Below are 23,043 nucleotides of genomic sequence, written 5' to 3'. Positions count from 1 at the left end.
ATTCCACAAGACACCATGAAAGTGAAAAAAGTGAAAGTGTTATGCAGTTAACACTGGGCTAAGGACATCTAAGTACCAAATCCCCTTTATGTTGGGAACTGCTTATCCATACAAAGATAAAGTGAAAAGTGAAAGTGTTAGTGGCTCAGTCATGACTGACTCTTTGCAACCCCATGGACTGTAGCCTGTGAGGCTCCTCTGTCCATGGAATTCTCCAGGCAAGAATACTGGACTGGGTAGCTGTTCCTTTCTCCAGGGGATCTTACTGACCCAGGAATCGAACCTAGGTCTCCCTCGTTGCAGGTGGATTCTTTACCATCTGAGTCACCAGGTAAGATCATGGAAGTAGTAAAAGTGAAAGTTGTTCAGTCGTGTTTGACTGTTTGTGACCCCATGGACTATACAGTCTATGGAATCCTCCAGACCAGAATACTGGAGTGAGCAGCCTTTCCCTTCTCCAGGGGATCTTCCCAACCCAGAGATTAAACCCAGGTCTCATGCATTGCAGGTGGATTCTTTACCAGCTGAGCCACCAGGGAAGCATAAGACAGCATGCTTCTCCACTAGTTTGATGGTATCATGTTAACTGAACTAGTAGAAAGTAGCAACTACTGTAAATATCTTGCTAAAACATAAAAAACAGAGAGTAAGAAAAAACTCCTTCCACTCCATCAGCCCTAAGGTAGAGGCCCGTGAGAGTTCTAGGCATCTTGTCCCAGCACAGAGACATATCCCTTCCAAATTGAAGGACAAGTGGATAGGAGCATACAACAAAGATAGGGACATAGCACCTAATGAGTCTCTGGGTTTTGGAGGCAACGTGTACCTATACCTTGTTTTGGCATGTTGCTCAGACTCATTGATCAGGTAACCTGAAAAGTTCTTGGTTTTGAGGAGCTCCAGACCAAGAGAAATCCTGTAGCTGCCACTTAGGCTTTATGGCCCAATAGAGTTATTTGATTGTGTTTGAAGTAAATGTGGCAGATAGTGATGCTCTGTGGAGCCTTTGACAGGACACTCTAGGTGACCCACATCACAGATTTTTAGAATTTTGGATCAAAGCTATTTTTGCAACTTTTTGCAGATATGTATTCTCCTTCTTGAGAAGCAACTTCTAGCTTGCTATTGAGCCATACAATTGATTATGGATCACCAAGATAAACATCATAAACTGCTTATTGTCTGACTCAAGAAAAGATAATGGTAGATTCATTCATCAGGATTCTATAATACATTGTAGGTGATGGATATGAGATCAGGCTTGATCTTGAAGGCTCAAGTAAGCTTCATGGGTATGTATGTAGCCCACCTACCCACGGTCACTACCCTTTCTGCATTGCCTCCTCCCTCTTACTGGCAGTTATGGCTTCATGGGAAGTCCTCCATTAGCTGATGATTGAAAATGAAAAATTAAGGCCTAGTTCACAGATGGTAGAGTATGCTGCACAGTATGCTGGCATCAATTCAAAGTAGAAAATGACAGCACTGGAATCCAACTCCGGGGTGGTCCTTGAAGAATAGTGGTAAAGAGAAATCTCTTCAATAGGCAGAATTTTGAGAACTACCCTTGTTTTTCTCATTTTCTTGGAAGATGAAGTGGTCAGAGGGAGGTAGAGATACACATTATATCATGGTTAGTGGTTAGAATTTGCCCTGGTGGTCAGGGACTTCGATGGGACATGATCAGAAACTAGGTAACTGGGACATCTGGGCAGAGATTTCTGAGTGGGTATCTCAAAAAGGGGAGAGAATTTTTGTGTTCTTTGTAAATAATCAACAAAGAAAATCCTAAACAGAGAAGGGTTTTATTTACTTGCCCTGTTTTTTGGATGTTTCCTGGATACATTTAGTCTTCCCAATGATCCCAGGAACAGATGACCATAGTAGCAGGGGTTTTGCATGGGCCCAGGACCATGGGTTCCCACTCACAAAGGCTGAGTTGTCTACAGCCACTGGTCAGTGTCCAATGCGCCAACAGAAGAGACTGACACTGAGCCTTCAGTTTGTTACCACTTTCTGGATTGATTATTCTGAATTATATCCATCCATCCAAGAGGCATCACTATGTTTTAATTACAATAGACACTCTGTGTAGACTTGCCTTTACTGCTTACAGTGCTTCTGACAAACCCACCATCCATGGATTAAAGGAAACCTTATTCACTGTCTTGGTATTTCACACCACATTGCTTTTGGGAAAGCAACTCGTCTTACAGAAAATAAGCTTGTGCTCAGGGAGTTCACTGATCTTACCATCAACTCTCAGCCTAGAAGCTGCTCTAATAGGCTGATGGGACATTCTTTAGAAGACTCAGTTACAGCGTCATCTGGGTGGTGAGACGGAGGGTGGGGATGTGAAGCATGCTCTGAACTGTGGAAGAATATATAGTGCTCCTTCTACTGTTTAGTATTATGAAAGAGTTTGTTTCTTTATTGCCAGTCACTTGACAATTCAGTGTTTCTCGTGTCAGTGAGAAAAAAAAATTGCCTAAAAATAAAAATGATTATTTTTGTATTAGAGTAATTTATCCTGACTACTGAGAAAATACATCTTAAACAATTAGGCCACGGAAGAGCATGTGTAAAATGCTGAAGATCCATGAAGCACCTTTTAGTACTCTCAGGTTCTGTGATAAAAGTGGAAAACCACCTCAAACTGTCAAGGATTTCAGAAATGAAGGTTTGTGTCACTCCACATGCAAGGAACCATGGCAAGCTGAAGAAGATGGTGAGGACAAATTTAGTATAAAGCAGGTAGTAGAGGAAACAGGTAGTGGAGATTCACACTCACTATGAACACCAGTATGACTGTGGGACTGGTTGTAGAATTTGTAGAGTTATAGGTTTTACTTACTTATTTTCACATGAATATATTTGTATATAAAATGAAATAATGTCTTCCCTTCTACTTAGTTATAGGTTGATTATTATAGCAACTTCTCATACTCCTCTTATTAACTAAGATTTTCCTATTAATTAATATAAGAATGAGTGTGTTAAGTCACTTCAGTCATGTCCAACTCTTTGTGACCTGTGGACTGTAGACCTCCAGGCTCCTCTGTCCATAAGATTCTCCAGGCAAGAATGCTGGAGTGGGTTGCTGTGCCCTCCTTCAGGGAATCTTTCTGGCCCAGTGATCAATTAATAGTTCATGCCTGAAGAATCCCATAGACAGAGAAGCCTGGTGGGCTATGGTCTATACAGTAGCAAAGAGTCAGAAATGACTGAAACAACTTAGCACAGTTTAGTGCAATTTTATATCTCAGTAGTTACAAGATATCAAAGTGAGAGTGTGACTCAGATGGACGAGAAATGAATATTAACTGAAGAAGGATTAAGTATATGTATTATCTTTGGGGAAGAGGGTTAGCTCTTTTTGATTGTGCCATAGTTGCCTTATACTAAGCAGAAGTATCTTCTGGCCACTATCTTTATTTGAAAGCTGTTGTTGTTGTTGTTCAACAGCTCAGTCATATCCAAATCTTTCTGACCCATGGACTGTAGCACACCAGGCTCCTCTGTCCTCAGCTAACTCTTGGTATTTGTTCAAATTCACGTCCATTGATTCGGTGATGCTATCTAACCATCTCATCCTCTGCCATCCCCATTCTCTTTTTGCCTTCAGTCTTTCCCAACATCAGAGTCTTTTTCAGTGAATCAACTTTGCATCAGGTGGCCAAAGTGTCAGAGCTTCAGCTTCAGCATCAGTCCTTCCAAAGAATATTCAGGGTTGATTTCTTTTAGGATTGACTGGTTTGATCTCTTTGCAGTCCAAGGGGTTGTCAAGAGTCTTCCAAGCACCACAGTTCAAAAACATTTGTACTTCAGTGCTCAGCCTTATGGCCCAAGTCTCATATCTGTAATGACTACTGGAAAAACCAGAGCCCTGACTATATGGACCATTGGCTAAGTGATATATCTGCTTTTTAGTACGTTGTCTAGATTTGTCATAGCTTTCCTTCCAGGAGTGAGGGTATTTTAATTTCATATCTGCAGTCACCATCCAGTGATTTTGGAACCCAAGAGTAAAATCTATTACTGCTTCTACTTTTCTCCCCTTGTTGATGCTTTTGAACTGTGGTGTTGGAGAAGACTCTTGAGAGTTTCCTGGACTGCAAGGAGATCCAATCAGTCCATTCTAAAGGAAATCAGTCCTGAATATTCCTGACTCATTGGAAAAGACTTTGGTGCTGGGGAAGATTGAAGGCAGGAGGAGAAGGGGACGACAGAGGATGAGATGGTTGGATGGCTTCACCGACTCAATGGACATGAGTTTGAGTAAGCTCTGGGAGTTGGAGATGGACAGGGAGGCCTGCTGCGCTGCAGTCCATGGGGTCACAAAGAGTCAGACATGACTGAGTGACTGAACTGAACTGAAATGAACTGATGGGACCAGATGCCATGATCTTAGTTTTTTTAATGTTGAGTTTCAAGCTAGCTCTTTCACTCTCCTCTTTCACTTTCATCAAGAGGTTCTTTAGTTCATCTTTAGTTTCTGTCATTAGGATGGTATCATCTGCATATCTGAGGTTGTTGATATTTCTTGTGGCAATCTTGATTCCAGCTTTTGATTTATTCAGCCTGGAATTTCACACGGTGTACTCTGCTTATAAGTTAAATAAGTAGGATGACAATATACAGCCTTGGTGCACTCCTTTCCCAATTTTGAACCAGTCAGTTGTTTCACATCCAGTTCTAACTGTTGCTTCTTGGCCTGTATACAATTTGTTCAGGAGCCAGGTAAGATGATCTGACACTCTCATCTCTTTAGAAGGTTTCCACAGTTTGCTGTGATGCACACAAAAGCTTTAGCATAGTCAGTGAGGCAGAAGTAGATATTTTTCTGGAATTTCCTTGCTTTCTCCATGATCCAACGAATGCTGGCAATTTGATCTCTGGCTCCTCTGCCTCTTTGAAACCCAGCTTATACATCTGGAAGTTCTTGGTTCAAATACTGCTGAAGCCTAGCTTGAAGTATTTTGAGCATGACCTTGCTAACATGTGAAATGACTGTATGGTAGTTTAAACATTCTTTGGTATTGTCCTTCTTTGGGACTGAAATGAAAACTGACCTTTTCCAGTCCTATGGCCTCTGCTGAGTTTTCCAAACTAGCTGACATATTAAGTGCAGGACTTTAATAGCATATTTAATCCTAATAATCTTTTAGGATTTTAAATAGCTCAGCTGAAATTCCCTTACCTCCAGGAGCTTTGTTTGTAGTAATGCTTCCTAAGGCCCAGGTGACTGCACATCCCAGGATTTCCACCTTTAGGTGAGTGACCACACCATAGTAATTATCCAGGTCATTAAGAACTTTCTTGTATAGTTCTTCTGTGTATTTGTGTCACTTCATCTAAATCTCTTCTGCTTCTGTTAGGTCCATAAAGTTTCTGTCCTTTATTGTGCCCCTCCTTGAATAAAATATTCCCTTGATATCTTCAATTTTCTTGAAGATATCTCTAGTCTTTCCCATTCTGTTGTTTCCTCTGTTTCTTTGTATTGTTCATTTAAGAAGTCTTTCTTATCTCTCCTTGCTATTGTTTGGAACTCTGTATTCATTTGGGTTTTTCTTTACCTTTCTCCCTTGCCTTTCATGTCTCTTCTTTCCTCAATTATTTGTAAAGCCTCCTCAGACAACCACTTTGCCTTCTTGCATTTCTTTTTCTTTAGAGTGGTTTTGGGCACTGCCTCCAGTACAATGTTATGAATATCTATAGCTCTTTAGGCACTCTCTCTATCTGATTGAATCCCTTGAATCTATTCATCACCTCCACTGTATAATCATAAATAATATGATTTAAATCATACCTTAATGGCCTAGTGCTTTTCCCTACTTTCTTCAATTTAAGTCTGAATTTTGTAATAAGGAGCTCATGATCTGAGCCACATGTCTTGTTTTTGCTGACTGTATAGAGCTTCTCTGGAACATTACTATATATGAAGCCTCTGTAAAACCCCTAAAGGAAGGGCGATCTCCCAGTGTGGTGAACTTGTGGGGATTTGGGGAGAGGGGTGCTCATGAACCAGTGAACTAGTACACTTTATGCTTGGCCATACCAGCAAAGTAGCCCTCTTGGAGGAGGTAACCATTAGCCCTACCTTAGAGCTGCTGAGCAGATGACCCACAAACTGCAGACCAATTATACCAAAGAAATTCTCACAGTTAAGAAAGTTCTAGGACCCACAGCAGGTTTCTCAACCCGAGGATCTGGCAAAGGGACTGAGAACCCCCAGGGAATTTGACTTTGGAGGCCAGTGGGATTTGATTACAGAACTTCTACAGGACTGAGGAAACAGACTCTTGGACGGCACAAACAAAACTTTGTGTGCACTGGGAGCCAGGAGAAAGGAGCATTGTCTCCACAAGGGACTGAGCCAGACGTGCCTGTGAGTGTCCAGGAGTCTCTGATGGAAGCCCTGGTCAGCATTTTGGACTCAGGCCAAACAGGGAGGGTACACAGCCTGGCCCATCAACAGAAAATCAGATTGAAGATTTACTGAGCATGGCCCTACCCGTGAGAACAAGGACCAGCTTCCTCCACAGTCAGTCTCTCCCATTAGGAAGCTTATATAAGCCTCTTATTCATCAGAGGGAAGATAGAATGAAAATCATAATCACGGAAAACTAAACAAACTGATCACACAGACCACAACCTGGTCTAACTCAATGAAACTATGAGCCATGCCATGTAAGGCCATCCAAGATGGACGGGTCATGGTGGAGAGTTCTGACAAAACGTGGTCCACTGGAGAAGGGACTGGAATTCCCTTCATGCCTTGAGAACCCCATGAACAGTATGAAAAGACAAAAAAGACACTGAAAGATGGCGAACTCCCCAGGTCGGTATCCAATATACTACTGGAGATCAGTGGAGAAATAACTCCAGAAAGAATGAAGAGGCTGAGCCAAAGTGGAAAAAAAAAAAAAAAGCCCAGTTGTGGATGTGAGTGGTGATGGAAGTAAAGTCTGATGGTGTAAAAACAATATTGCATAGAAATCTGGAATATTAGGCCCATGAATCAAAGTAAATTGGAAGTGGTCAAACAGGAGATGGCAAGAGTGAACATCAACATTTTAGGAATCAGGGAACTAGAATGGACTGGAATGGGCGAATTTAATTCAGATGACCGTTATATCTACTACTGTGAACAAGAATCCCTTAGAAGAAATGGAGTTGCCCTCATAATCAACAAAAGAGTCCAAAATGCAGTACTTGGGTTCAATCTCAATGACAGAATGATCTCTGTTCATTTCCAAGGCAGACCATTCAATACCACAGTAATCCAATTCTATGCTCCAGCTGCTAATGCTGAAGAAGTTGAACAGTTCTATGATGAGACATACAAGACCTTCTAGAATTAACACTAAAAAAAGGTGTATTTTTCATCATAGGGGGCTGGAGTGCAAACATAGGAAGTCAAGAGATACCTGGAGTAACAGGCAAGTTTGCTCCTGGAGTACAAATTGAAGCAGGGCAAAGGCTAACAGAGTTTTGCCAATAAAATGTACTGGTCATAGAAAATACCCTTTTCCAACAACACAGGAGATGACTCTAAACATGTACATCACCGAAATCAGATTGATTATATTCTTTGCAGCCAAAGATGGAGAAGCTCTATACTGTCAGTAAAATCAAGACTAGGAGCTGACTATGGCTCAGACAATAAATTCCTTATTTCAAAATTCAGACTTAAATTGAAGAAAGTAGGAAAAACCACTAGACCATTCAGGTATGACATAAACCTTACAATTACATAAACCCTTACAATTATACAGTGGAAATGATAAATAGAATCAAGGGATTATATTTGATAGAGTGTCTGAAGAACTATGAACAGAGGATCATGACATTGTACAGGTGGCAGTGATCAAAACCATCCCCAAGAAAAAGAAATTCAAAAAGGCAAAATGGTTGTCTGAGGAAGCCTTACAAGTAGCTGAGAAAAGGCAAGAAGCTAAAGGCAAAGGAGATAAGGAAAGACATACCCATCTGAATGCAGAGTTCCAAAGAGTAGCAAAGAGAGAGTAAAGCTTTCCTCAGTGATCAATGCAAAGAAATAGAGGAAAAAATAGAATGGAAAAGACTAGAGATCTCTTCAAGAAAATTAAAGATACCAAGGGGACATTTCATGCAAAGATGGGAACAATAAAGGGCAGAAACAGTATGGACCTAACAGAAGCAGAAGATATTAAGAAAAGGTGGCCAGAATACACAGGGGAGCTAAACAAAAAAATCTTAATGACACAGATGACCACAATGGTGTGATCATTCACCTAGAGCCAGACATCCTGGAGTCCGAAATCAAGTGGGCCTTAGGAATCATCACTACAGACAAAGCTAGTGGAGGTGATGGAATTCTAGCTGAGCTCTTTCACATTCTAAAAGATGATGCTGTTAAAGTGCTGAACTCAATATGCCAGCAAATTTGGAAAAGTCAGCAGTGGCTACAAGACAGGAAAAGGTCGGTTTTAATTTCATAAAGAATGTTCAAACTACTGCATAATTGCACTTACTGACACTCTAACAAAGAAATGCTCAAAATTCTCCAAGTAAGCCTTCAACAGTAAATGAACAAAGAACTTCCAGATGTTCAAACTGGATTTAGAAAAGGCAGAGGAACCAGAGATCAAATTGCCAACATCCACTGTATTATTGAAAAAGCAAGAGAATTCCAGAAAAAAATCTACTTCTGCTTTACTGACTACACCAAAGCCTTTGACTGTGGGGATCACAATGAACTGAAGAAAATTCTTAAAGAGTTGGGAACACAAGACCATCTTACCTGCCTCCTGAGAAGTCTGTACACAGGTCAAAAGCAACAGTTAGAACCAGACATGGAATAGGCTAGTTCCAAATTGGGAAATATACATCAAGGCTGTATATTGTCACCGTGCTTATTTAACTTCTATGCAGAGTACATCATGTGAAACACAAGGTTGGAGGAAGCACAAGCTGGAATTAAGATTGCCGGGAGAAATATCAGTAACCTCAGATATGCAGATGACACCACCCGTATGGCAGAAAGCGAAGAGGAACTAAAAAGCCTCCTGATGAAAATGAAAGAGGAGAGTGAAAAAGCTGGCTTGAAACTCAACATCTCTTGGGTTGTTGGAAAACTGTGTTTGCTATGACCAGCATTTTCTCTTGACAAAACTTAGCCTTTGCCCTGCTTCATTTTGTACTCCAAGGCCAAACTTGCCTGTTACTCCAGGTATCCCTTGACTTCCTATTTTTGCATTCTAATTCCCTATGATGAAAAGTTAATCTTTTTTTTTTTTTTATGGTATTTCTTCTAGAAATCCTTGTAGGTCTTCATAGAACCAGTCAACTTCAGCTTCTTCAGCATCAGCAGCATCAGCAGTGTTTGGACATAGACTTTGATTACTGTAATGTTGAATGGTTTGTTTTGGAAATGAACCAAGACTATTTTGTCAAATTTGAGATTGCACCTAAGTACTGCATTTCACACTGTTCTGTTGATTATGAGGGCTACTCCATTTCTTCTAAGGGATTCTTGGCCACAGTAATAGATGGTCATCTGGCATGGTTCATAGCTTCATTGAGTTATGCAAGTCCCTTTGCCACAAGGGGGCTGTGACCTATGAAGGGGATTTGAAAGTTAATCATGGTTAAAAGTAGTGTATATGGATGCTTTGTTGAAAGGGTTGAGAAGTCCTGAATTGTGCTATTATAAACTTATGAACCACATTTGCTAGAATCCTTTGTATGGCTAGATTAGAAGTGTCCAAAATAGGAACTTGCATATATTTACTAGGCAAAAGTGAATCAGTGGCCATTACAGTTGGAAGGCTCTGGTGCTCAGATGCTGTGATGCTCAGATGTGGAAGTATCTGTTGGGTCTCAGCTGGTCTTTATTTTCCTCTACTCCACATCCAGCTCATCCTCCTAACTGCTGGCCCTGCTGACCAACAATGGCCCCAGGCCGAGCACCAGATGCATGGCTGTGAATCCACACAGGTGATAGCAGCACAGAAACATTGACTTCCCATGGATCTCTTCATGGGCTCCTCCTTTGTGGTTCTAATTTGGCAGTGGAAATGCTTGGCTTCTTGGATTTCCCTGCAAGCTCCAAATTATCCCCTCATGCCAGCTAGGCAGGCTGACTAGGAAGTCTTACTCTTGCTCTACCCAGCAAGTTTCCCTTGAAGACCTTCACTTCCTCAGCACCTTCTATGTAAGTCTAAGTTCCAATTTATATAAGGAATTCTCTGCTTCAGAGATTGAACCCTGTATGATTGCCTTCAGGATAGTGGCATTGCAACTGCCCCCTCTTTCTTCTGCATCAAAAACTGTCTCCTCTTTAGCAGACAATTTCCACCAGACAAAGTACAATTTTCTTTCATTTTAACAATAAATAGGCTTCCCTGGTAAAGAATCCGCCTGCGATGCAGGAGACCCCGGTTCAATTCCTGGGTTGATCTACCCACTGCAGTATTCTGGCTGGAGAATTCCATGGACTGTATAGTCCATGGGATGGCAAAGAGTCGGACATGACTGAGCAACTTTCACTTTCACTAACAGCAAGCACTCTTAATTCCACACCACTTTTCAGCCACAACTGTATTTATTTTCTCTCAGTTATTAGTGAAACACCTTAAGACATTTGTCTGTCATCAAATGTGCCCACTTCCTATTCTTCCTGGTTTTTGGAATTCCTTTCGGTCAGGTTTCTCCCCAGCACCTTCCACTGAAATTCATCTCAGCTCCCACTGATTCCTTCATTGCTAATTTCAACGGGCAATTATAATTCTTCATATGACTTTACCCATTGATTTATCATTTATTCATTCTTGCAACTCTTCATTTGGTCAGGCTCTCTCTGTCTCTGTCTGAAATATAGACTAGTTCTTCTCCATCTGTTTTTCTCTTTATTCCTTATCTTTTCGGACTTTATTGGTGGAGTGTCCCTGGGTTCAGGTGCTGGATTATTTCTGTCCCTTTACCCCCACTTCTCAGGTAAGCATATCTAGTCCCATGGCTACCTCTCCTTTCTGTGTGCTAACGTTGCCAAAATTTAATCCTCCAGCTCAGGCCTCAACTCTCCAAAATCCTTTCTCTAGGAAGTCACTTGACATCTTAATTTGGATGTCGGACAAGAGCTTAAACTTTTGTCCAGAACCAAAGTTCTTATCTTCCCTCTCATCCCTCAAACTCTTCCTTCTACAGCCTTTCCCTTTTCAGACTTTCAAATACTTAGCCCCAAAATGTGGAGTCTTTTTTGTCTTTGCTCCTTTATATTTCATTCCAAAAGCACCAGAAAATTCTGCTGCCTCTATTTTCAAAATGCATGTGGAATCCAACCTGTCTCATACTGCTCCCAAACTGGTCTAAGCAGTCATCATACTTTGCCTGAATAATTGCCATCAACTCATTTGTATAATTATTCCTCCTGGTTCTGCTCTTCCTCCTCCACCCCAATCTATTCTCAGGTACAGCTAGAGATAGTTTATTTAAGTGTTTGATTAAATTTTCTGCTCCAGATTTTCCAGTAGCTTATCTCATTTCATCTCACGCATGGGTAGGGATAGGCTAACCACTCCAGTATTCTTGTGCTTCCCTTGTGGCTCAGCTGGTAAAGAATCTGCCTGCAATGCAGGAGACCTGGGTTTGATCCCTGGGTCAGGAAGATCCCCTGGAGAAGGGAAAGGCTACCCACTCCAGTATTCTGGCCTGGAGAATTCCCTGGGCTATATAGTCCATGGAGTCACAAAGAGTCAGACATGACTGAGCAACTTTCACTTTCCTCTCATCTCATTCAGATTAGGGCCCCAAATCTTTACAAAGTCCTATAAACACCTAAAAAATCTACTTTGCCTACCTCTCTACCCTAAAACCCTTGGTTCGTTCCATTCTAGCAACACTGGGCTTCCTGTTATTTTTGGAAAATGCTAAATACATCATTGCTTCAGGGACTTCATATTTGTTCCCTCTTGGAAGGCTCTTTCACAGATATTAATACAGCTCATTGTCTCTCCTCGAGGTCTCTGATCAAATGCCACTGAATCAATGAAACCTTTCATGATCACTCTATTTAAAGACTGCCTTATTTAAAGAGCAACCTCACTCTTCCCTGTGGTTTCCTAACCCCTTTTTCTATTTTTTCCTCCATAGAATGAATGTGTATAACAGACATCTATACATATATTGGAAATAATATATTTAATATTATATAGGGCATCTATTATTTCTACCACAGAACATAGTATTAAAAGATGGATCCCACCTCAAGGATCTCCTGCATTCCACATAAACTCTTCTCTGACACAAATATTAAGAGCTATTCAATATTCTTGTGATAGTCAGAATCAGTCACCTCAGAACGTAAAAGCTTCTTGTTCGCCTCTTCTTTTCCTGTTTACTTTCCCTATTCCTTCTCCTCTTCTTCTCCTCTTTCTTTTTTTGCCTTTTAGTTCACTGGCAATTTAGACAATAATTTAGTTTTCTTTATAATTCATCTTTCTTTTCTAGAATGTAAGCTCCCCATCCTATATGTAGTTTTCTTCTTCTCCAAGAAGACAAGAAACTTTTTTTTAATAAAACATTTTGATGCAGTTTATTTTATTTTCTTTTACAAGATTTATGGTTTTATTTATTCTTTTTAAAATTGTAGTTGACAGAAAATATTATATTCATTTAAGGTATACAATAGGATCCAACATTTGTGTACATTAAGAATTGATCACCAGGGGGAGGGCCGTTGGCAGGGGCCTGCGGTACGCCGCTTCAGTGAGGGGGCTCGACAGTGGTCACCCGGCTTGTTGCTTTTCTGGTCGCCACTCCCCCGGCCGGCCGGACAACAAGACCCGCCAGTAGCGCGGCACCGATTCCTCTCGGGCTCGTGGGCGCTGCTCTGAGCAGCGTCATCCTTTATACCAGAAAGCTGGCGGGCACTATGGGGAAAAAACAAAACAAGAAGAAAGTGGAGGAGGTGCTAGAAGAACAGGAAGAAGAATATGTGGTGGAAAAAGTTCTAGACCGTCGAGTGGTAAAGGGAAGGTGGAGTATCTCCTAAAGTGGAAGGGGTTCTCAGATGAGGATAACACATGGGAACCAGAAGAGAACCTGGATTGCCCTGACCTCATTGCTGAGTTTCTGCAGTCACAGAAAACAGCACACGAGACAGATAAATCTGAGGGAGGCAAGCGCGAAGCTGATTCTGATTCGGAAGATAAGGGGGAGGAGAGCAAACCAAAGAAGAAGAAAGAAGAGTCAGAAAAGCCACGAGGCTTTGCCCGGGGTTTGGAACCAGAGCGGATTATTGGAGCTACGGACTCCAGTGGAGAACTCATGTTCCTAATGAAATGGAAGAACTCTGATGAGGCTGATCTGGTCCCTGCCAAGGAAGCCAATGTCAAGGGTCCGCAGGTTGTCATATCCTTCTATGAGGAAAGGCTGACGTGGCATTCTTACCCCTCAGAGGATGATGACAAAAAAGATGATAAGAATTAACTTTCTTGAATACCAGCCCCTGTCACATCTGACTGTGCGTTTCAAGTGGGGAAAGAAGGAGTTCTCCTTGTCTTGACACCATGAAGGTGGCTTGAGAAGATGTCCTTTGAAGAGCCAGTATAGTTTTTGTGCCCTACAGCAGCCCAGGGCTTCAAAGCCACTCCATGCTGTACAGTTTGCACACCCATCCTGGTGGAGGGGAAGGAGGGTCAGTGTTTCAAGGCAACCCGTTCTGAACTTTGCTGAAAAAAAAAAAGCAAAGGGCGTTCTATGAAGGACAAAACGTAGAATGGGATGTGGGAGAGCAAGAGATACTGTAGATCTTCAAAGAGCATCTCCACAACCCACATAACCTTCTTCCCGATAGTGTTAACTCTGCATTTTTACAGCGTGGCATGTGTGTAGTTTTTGGCTATTACTGGTGTATTATTTGGGGTGGGTGGGGTGGGGTGGGAAAGAAGGGAGATGGGTTAGGATCATTTTTGTTAAAATTTGGGGAAACGGTGAAACAAAGGAAAGGACAACTAATGATGATTGGGTTCAGTGTCCAGAATATTGTATCCTTTCAAAAAATGTCATTGGCAACCTAAATGAGGACTGAGAGAGACTGTTTAAAAGCTGTGAATGCCTGGAACTTAGAAGCCAAGGTATTCCCCTGCCTGAGCTTAATGCTGTTCCCAACAAAGGAATAAGAAGCTACCAAAGCTGCCATTTGGGAGATGGAAACTGGTTGAGGAGGAAAAGTCTTATTGGAGTGTATACACAGGCAGATCATTCTGTCTTAGAGGTGCTACTCATGAAACTGACAAGAAGACCCTTTCTTTTCCTATTGTGAAGTTACAAATATCAGCTTCTCCATCCAAGCCACTGGTGAAGTATTTAGGGAAGGGCAGGAGAGTGGTATAGGAGCTAAGTGAGTAGGGAAAGACAAGGGCCGGTGCTCATAGGGTGGAAAACTCTTGGAGCCTCTGTTTTTTGAACTTTGAAACCATTGGTGGCAGAGTTCAGTCACTGACAGCACAAGTTCAAGAGTTGAATGATTTCAAAAGCCCTGGTCTCAGGAGAAGATAAATTTTCATACTGGGGCAGTAGTTCACTTTAAAACAAAACAAGTTTTTTAATCCTAAGAATTAACTAAAATCCAAAACGCTGTCTTGAGTCATGAGATCCATCAGTTGTTGACATCGTCTTGATCTGCATCTAGAACTCCATTGTAATTTTTAGGCATGTGTTAGGTTTTTGTGGAAACTTTTGTTTAAATGTAAACTTCATATCAACACTGTCAGTTTTTTGTCTTAATAAAACTATATAGATTATAAAAAAAGAATTGATCACCATAATAATTCTAGTAACCATCTGTCACCATAAAAATTTGTTATAAACTTATTTATTATATTTTCTACACTGTCCATTATATTTCTATGACTTATTTATTTTATAGTTGGAACTTTAGACCTCTTAATCTTTCTCATTGATTTCTCTCCCCTCCCCCAATCTGGCAACCATCTGTTGGTTCTCAGTATCTGTGACCATGTTTCCATTTCATTATGTTTGTTCACTTGTTTTAGTTTTTAGATTCCACAAATGAGTGGAATCATACAGTATTTACCTTTCCATATCTGACTTTATTCACTGAACAGAATATCCTCTAGGTCTGCCATGTTGCTGCAAATGCAAAGATTTCATCCTTTTTATGGCTGGGTAATATTCTATTTTATATGCATACTGTAGCATTATTCATATATCAGTAGGCACTTGCATTGCTTCCATATATTGTCTATTGTGAATAATGCTACACTGAACATAGGTTCAGTTATGGATGTGACTGGTGATAGAAGGAAGATCCAATGCTGTAAAGAGCAATATTGCATAGGAACCTGGAATGTCAGGTCCGTGAATCAAGGGAAATTGGAAGTGGTCAAACAAGAGATGGCAAGGGTGAACGTCGACATTCTAGGAATCAGTGAACTAAAATGAACTGGAATGGGTGAATTTAACTCAGATGACCATTATATCTACTACTGCAGGCAGGAATCCCTCAGAAGAAATGGAGTAGCCATCATGGTCAAAAAAAGAGTCCAAAATCCAGTACTAGGATGCAATCTCTAAAACAACAGAATGATCTCTGTTTGTCTCCAAGGAAAACCATTCACTATCACAGTTATCCAAGTCTATGCCCCAATCAATGACACTGAAGAAGCTGAAGTTGAATGGTTTTATGAAGACAACCCCCAAAAGATGAACTTTTCATTACAGGGGACTGGAATGCAAAAGTTGGAAGTCAAGAAACACCTGGAGTAACAGGCAAATTTGGCCTTGGAATGCGGAATGAAGCAGGGCAAAGACTAATAGAGTTTTGCCAAGAAAATGCACTGGTCATAGCAAACACCCTCTTCAAACAACACAAGAGAAGACTCTACACACGGACATCACCAGATGGTCAACACCAAAATCAGATTGATGATATTCTTTGTAGCCAAAGATGGAGAAGTTCTACACAGTCAGCAAAAACAAGACCAGTAGCTGACTGTGGCTCAGATCATGAACTCCTTATTACCAAATTCATATTTAAATTGAAGAAAGTAGGGAAAACCGCTAGACCATTCAGGTATGACCTAAATCAAATCCCTTATGATTATACAGTGGAAGTGAGAAATAGATTTAAGGGACTAGATCTGATAGATAGAGTATCTGATGATCTATGGAATGAGGTTCGTGACATTGTACAGGAGTCAGGGATCAAGACCATCCCCATGGAAAAGAAGTGCAAAAAAGCAAAATGGCTGTCTGGGGAGGCCTTACAAATAGCTGAGAAAAGAAGAGAAGTGAAAAGCAAAGGATAAAAGGAAAGATATAAGATTGTGAATGCAGAGTTCCAAAGAATAGCAAGAAGAGATAAGAAAGCCTTCTTCAGTTATCAATGCAAAGAAATAGAGGAAAACAACAGAATGGGAAAGACTAGAGATCTCTTCAAGAAAATTAGAGACACCAAGGGAACATTTCATGCAAAGATGGGCTCAATAAAGGACAGAAATGGTATGGACCTAACAGAAGCCGAAGATATTAAGAAGAGGTGGCAAGAATACACAGAAGAACTGTACAAAAAAGATCTTCATGACCCAGATAATCATGATGATGTGATCACTCATCTAGAGCCAGACATCTTGGAAAGTGAAGTCAAGTGGGCCTTAGAAAACATCACCACGAACAAAGCTAGTGGAGGTGATGGAATTCCAGTGGAGCTGTTTCAAATCCTGAAAGAAGATGCTGCACTCAATATGCCAGCAAATTTGGAAAACTCAGCAGTGGCCACAGGACTGGAAAAGATCAGTTTTCATTCCAAGCCCAAAGAAAGGCAATGACAAAGAATGCTCAGACTACTGCACAATTGCACTCATCTCACATGCTAGTAAAGTAATGCTCAAAATTCTCCAAGCCAGGCTTCAGCAATACATGAACTGTGAACTCCCTGATGTTCAAGCTGGTTTTCGAAAAGGCAGAGGAATCAGAGATCAAATTGCCAACATCTGCTGGATCATCAAAAAAGCAAGAGAGTTCCAGGAAAACATCTATTTCTGCTTTATTGACTATGCCAAAGCCTTTGACTGTGTGGATCACAATAAACTGTGGAAAATCCTGAAAGAGTTGGGAATACCATACCACCTGACCTGCCTCTTGAGAAATCTGTATGCAGGTCAGGAAGCAACAGTTAGAACTGGACATGGAGCAACAGACTGGTTCCAAATAGGAAAAGGAGTACATCAAGGCTGTATATTGTCACCCTGCTTATTTAACTTCTATGCAGAGTACATCATGAGAAATGCTGGACTGGAAGAAACACAAGCTGGAATCAAGATTGCCAGGAGAAATATCAATAAACTCAGATGTGCAGATGACACCACCCTTATGGCAGAAAGTGAAGAGGAGCTAAAAATCATCTTGATGAAAGTGAAAGAGGAGAGTGAAAAAGTTGGCTTAAAGCTCAACATTCAGAAAACAAAGATCATGGCATCTGGTCCCATCACTTCATGGGAAATAGATGGGGAAACAGTGGAAACAGTGTCAGACTTTATTTTTTTAGGCTCTAAAATCACTGCAGATGGTGACTGCAGCCATGAAATTAAAAGACGCTTACTCCTTGGAAGAAAAGTTATGACCAACCTAGATAGCATATTCAAAAGCAGAGACATTACTTTGCGACTAAGGTCCGTCTAGTCAAGGCTATGGTTTTTCTAGTGGTCATGTATGGATGTGAGAGTTGGACTGTGAAGAAGGCTGAGCGCCAAAGAATTGATGCTTTTGAACTGTGGTGTTGGAGAAGACTCTTGAGAGTCCCTTGGACTGCAAGGAGATCCAACCAGTCCATTCTGAAGGAAATCAACCCTGGGATTTCTTTGGAGGAAATGATGCTAAAGCTGAAACTCCAGTACTTTGGCCACCTCATGCGAAGAGTTGACTCATTGGAAAAGACCTTGATGCTGGGAGAGATTGGGGGCAGGAGGAGAAGGCGATGACAGAGGATGAGTTGGCTGGATGGCATCACTGACTCGATGGACATGCATCTGAGTGAACTCCGGGAGATGGTGATGGACAGGGAGGCCTAGTGTGCTGTGATTCATGGGGTCTCAAAGAGTCGGACATGACTGAGCGACTGAACTAAACTGCAGTGATCCTCCTAAAACACATATTTTTGTTTTTCTCTTCCTCAGATATCCAACAGATTAAAGTTTAAACTCATTTACACTGATTATTCTTTATATTCATACTTACAATGTACAAACACCTATTCAGTCACTATTTTCCTCAACTTTCACCTCCTACTCTATGTTCTGAATTATTTAGAATATTCTAAGCAAGGTGTTCTTGTTTGTCAAGTCAGGAACCTTTTGTGCATCCTAAACTGCTCCCTGTTTTCCTTATGTGGCTGTTCTTGAAACAATCGACCTTACTACCAATTCCATATTTAGGAGATGAATTACAGATTAACCATAGAGAAAAATATGGAACTCTTGAAATCTGAGGATGATGATTTGTTCTCTGTATTTCTGCAAATAGTACAGAAGTGGCCATTTCATTAGGTCACAGGCTAGAAGGTAAAAGTCCTGTAAACTCTTGGAAGCTTTGTGGCTGGTACCCACAGTAGAACTATAGAAGGAAGGACTCCAGATTTTTCAGTGGCATCTAAGTGAATATTTAGAAACTGGATGGATCAACCATTGTAAAATGCTTATATCATTCATCTTCCTTTATTATAATACACTGATAATATTATAATATACTGATGTCAGATTTTTATTTTTAAGTGAAGCAGAAGGAAACTTTCTGAAAAATATCTTAAAAGGACTGGAATTCCTGCTGTGAATACAAGAAAGGGTGGGTTTCTCAGATTCTCTGAGCTCCCACCTTCTTTCAGTTTTCACAAGTGTACAAATATATCATTAAATCTAAGGAAGTTTGGAATAATGTTAAGAGCCAAATGTACAAGTTAATAGAAAGTGAAAGGAAGAATGTCAGCCTATCTTCTGAACAGACAGGGTAATCATTTCTTTTTGTAGTAGTTCCATATCCTAGTAACTAAAGGATTTCATATAAGGAGATACAGTTATGAGCATTGGGAAATTGCATCAACTATTTTATTGCAAGTGATTTCATTCTGTCTTTAACTTACAGCATTGGACTTTGGCGTTGAAATACGAATAGAACATTGAATCAGATATTTTTCCTTTTAGCACTTGCCATTTCAAAGAACTTTACACTATTACTGCATCCCCAAGAAGCAGGTGGGATTAATAGCCTTATAAAGTTCTTTGGTTTTCTATAGTTAGAGAATAAAAAATCCTAAAATGGTAAATTGACTTGAACTTTAGGATAGAGAAAATGAAGGCCAGATTCAGAGTTCTTAGTTTCCAGGATTATAGCTTCTCAATTGATCTATTTTCCTCTATAACTTCCTTGAGTATAGTACTTTAGGTCTTGTATGGTTGAAGTTAAGGTCCACTAAGCCTATTTTATCAAGTCAGGAATTTTGAGTTTTAATTCTCATTTCACCTGTTATTTTCACTAACATTCAGTCCAGTTCAGTTCAGTCACTCAGTCGTGTTTGACTCTTTGCAATCCCATGAATAGCAGCACTCCAGGCCTCCCTGTCCATCACCAACTCCCGGAGTTCACTCAGACTAACGTCCATCGAGTTGGTAATGCCATCCAGCCATCTCATCCTCTGTCTTCCCATTCTCCTCCTGCCCCAATCTATCCCAGCATCAAGGTCTTTTCCAATGAGTCAACTCTTTGCAAGAGATGGCCAAAGTACTGGAGTTTCAGCTTTAGCACCATTTTTTCCAAAGAACACCTAGGACTGATCTCCTTTAGAATGGACTGGTTGGATCTCCCTGCAGTCCAAGGGACTCTTAAGAGTCTTCTCCAACACCACAGTTCAAAAGCATCAATTCTTTGGTGCTCAGCTTTCTTCACAGTCCAACTCTCACATCCATACATGACCACTAGAAAAACCATAGCCTTGACTAGATGGACCTTTTTTGGCAAAGTAATGTCTCTACTTTTCAATATGCTTTCTAGGTTGGTCATAAATTTCCTTCCAAGGGGTAAACGTCTTTTAATTTCATGGCTGCAGTCACCATCTGCAGTGATTTGGGAACCCCCAAAATTAACTTTGACACTTTTCCCCCATCTATTTCCCATGAAGTGATGCAACCAGATGCCATGATCTTTGTTTTCAGATTGTTGAGCTTTAAGCCACTCCTCTTTCACTTTCATCAAGAGGCTTTTTAGGTCCTCTTCACTTTCTGCCAATAAGGGTGGTGTCATCTGCATATCTGAGGGTATTGATATTTCTCCCGGCAATCTTGATTCCAATCTTGATTCCAGCTTGTGCTTCTTCTAGCCCAGCGTTTCTCATGATGTACTCTGCACAGAAGTTAAATAAGCAGGGTGACAATATACAGCCTTGATGTACTCCTTTTCCTATTTGGAACCAGTCTGTTGTTCCATGTCCCATTCTAACTGTTGCTTCCTGACATGCATACAGATTTCTCAAGAAGCAGGTAAGGTGGTCTGGTAATCCCATCTCTTTCAGAATTTTCCACAGTTTATTGTGATCCACCCAGTCAAAGGCTTTGGCATAGTCAATAAAGCAGGAATAGATATTTTTCTGGAACTCTCTTGCTTTCTTGATTATCCAGCGGATGTTGGCAATTTGATCTCTGGTTCCTCTGCCTTTTCTAAAACCAGCTTGAACATCTGGAAGTTCATGGTTCACGTATTGCTGAAGCCTGGCTTGGAGAATTTTGAGCATTACTTTACTAGCATGTGAGATGAGTGTAATTGTGTGGTAGTTTGAGCATTCTTTGGCATTGCCTTTCTTTGGGATTGGAATGAACACTGACCTTTTCCAGGCCTGTGGCCACTGCTGAGTCTTCCACATTTGCTGGCATATTGAGTTCAGCACTGTCATAGCATCATCTTTCAGGATTTGAAACAGCTCCACTGGAATTCCATCACCTCCACTAGCTTATTTCATAGTGATGCTTTCTAAGGCCCACTTGACTTCACATTCCAGGATGTCTGGCTCTAGGTGAGTGATCACACCATCATGATTATCTTGGTTGTGAAGATCTTTTTGTACAGTTCTTCTGTGTATTCTTGCCACCTCTTCTTAATATCTTCTGCTTCTGTTAGGTCCATACCATTTCTGTCCTTTATGAGCCCATCTTTGCATGAAATGTTCCCTTGGTATTTATAACTTTCTTCAAGAGATCTCTAGTCTTTCCCATTCTGTTGTTTTCCTCTATTTCTTTGCATTGATCGCTGAAGAAGTTTTTCTTATATCTTCTTGCTATTCTTTGGAACTCTGCATTCAGATGTTTATATCTTTCCTTTTCTCCTTTCCTTTTTGCTTCTTTTCTTTTAACAGCTATTTGTAAGGCCTCCCCAGACAGCTATTTTGCTTTTTTGCATTTCTTTTCCATGGGGATGGTCTCGATCCCTGTCTCCTGTACAATGTCATGAACCGCTGTCCACAGTTCATCAGGGACTCTACCTATCAGATCTAGTCCCTTAAATCTATGTCTCACTTCCACTGTAAAATCATAAGGAATTTGATTTAGGTCATACCTGAATGGTCTAATGGTTTTCCCTACTTTTTTTCAATTTAGGTATGAATTTGGCAATAAAGAGTTCATGATCTGAGCCACAGTCAGCTCCCAGTCTTGTTTTTGTTGACTGTATAGAGCTTCTCCATCTTTGGCTGCAAAGAATATCATCAATCTGATTTCAGTGTTGACCATCTGGTGATGTCCATGTGTAGAGTCCTCTCTTGTGTTGTTGGAAGAGGGTGTTTGCTATGACCAGTGCGTTTTCTTGGCAAAACTCTATTAGCCCTTGCATTGCTTCATTCTGTATACCAAGGCCAAATTTGCCTGTTACTTCAGGTGTTTCTTGACTTCCTACTTTTGCATTCCAGTCCCCTATAATGAAAAGGACATCTTTTTTGGGTGTTGGTTCTAAAATGTCTTGTAGATCTTCATAGAACCATTTAACTTCAGCTTCTTCAATGTTACTGGTTGGGGCATAGACTTGGATTACTGTGATATTGACTGGTTTGCCTTGGAAACAAACAGAGATCATTCTGTAGTTTTTGAGATTGCATCCAAGTACTGGATTTTGGACTCTTTTTTTGACCATGATGGCTACTCCATTTCTTCTAAGGCATTTCTGCCTGCAGTAGTAGATATAATGGTCATCTGAGTTAAATTCACCCATTCCAGTCCATTTTAGTTTGCTGATTCTTAGAATGTCGACGTTCACCCTTGCCATCTCCTGTTTGACCACTTCTAATTTGCCTTGATTCATGGACCTAACATTCCAGGTTCCTATGCAATATTGCTCCTTACAGTATTGGACCTTGCTTCTATCACCAGTCACATCCACAACTCGATATTGTTTTTGCTTTGGCTCCATCCCTTCATTCTTTCTGGAGTTTTTTCTCCACCGATCTCCAGTAGCATATTGGGCACCTACTGACCTGGGGAGTTCCTCTTTCAGTATCCTATCATTAACACTAATATTTCTGAAATTCAGTTGTATATTCTGCAAGATGAATATTTTTTTATATATTGATTGGCATTCAAAACTTTTTCTTCCAGTTTCATTGAGCTATAATTGTAATACAGCTCTAAATAAATTTAAGACATAGAGCATAGGCCTTTGTCCTACATACATCAGGAAATTACTTTCACAATAAGTTTAGTGAATATCTATCATCTCGTATAGATAGAACATTAAAGAAATTAAAAAAAATATTTCTCTTTTGATGAGAACTCTCCAGATATACACTTTAAACAACTTCACTATATAGCTTACTGTATTGTTAATTACATTTCTCCTGTTGTACGTTATGTCCCTAGTATGTATTTAGTTTATAACTGAAACTTTGTATCTCTTAACTATCTTCATCCAATTCCCTTTCATCCCCACCCCAAACTTCCCCACCTCTGATAACCAAAGTTCTGATTTCTTTTTTCATTGAGTTTGTTTGTTTTAAATAATGATAAC

General features: G+C 40.5%; 1 pseudogene; it reads left to right on the top strand.

Annotated features, from left to right (window-relative positions):
• The first annotated feature begins 12,715 nt into the window (after nucleotides 1-12,715).
• LOC120883151 lies at nucleotides 12,716-14,158 on the top strand (annotated as a pseudogene).
• The last annotated feature ends 8,885 nt before the right edge of the window (nucleotides 14,159-23,043 follow it).

This window comes from Oryx dammah, unplaced genomic scaffold (genome assembly GCF_014754425.2).
Source record: "Oryx dammah isolate SB20612 unplaced genomic scaffold, SCBI_Odam_1.1 HiC_scaffold_24, whole genome shotgun sequence".
NCBI classification, from domain to species: domain Eukaryota; kingdom Metazoa; phylum Chordata; class Mammalia; order Artiodactyla; family Bovidae; genus Oryx; species Oryx dammah.
This window is presented reverse-complemented; position numbering and strand designations above follow the sequence as displayed.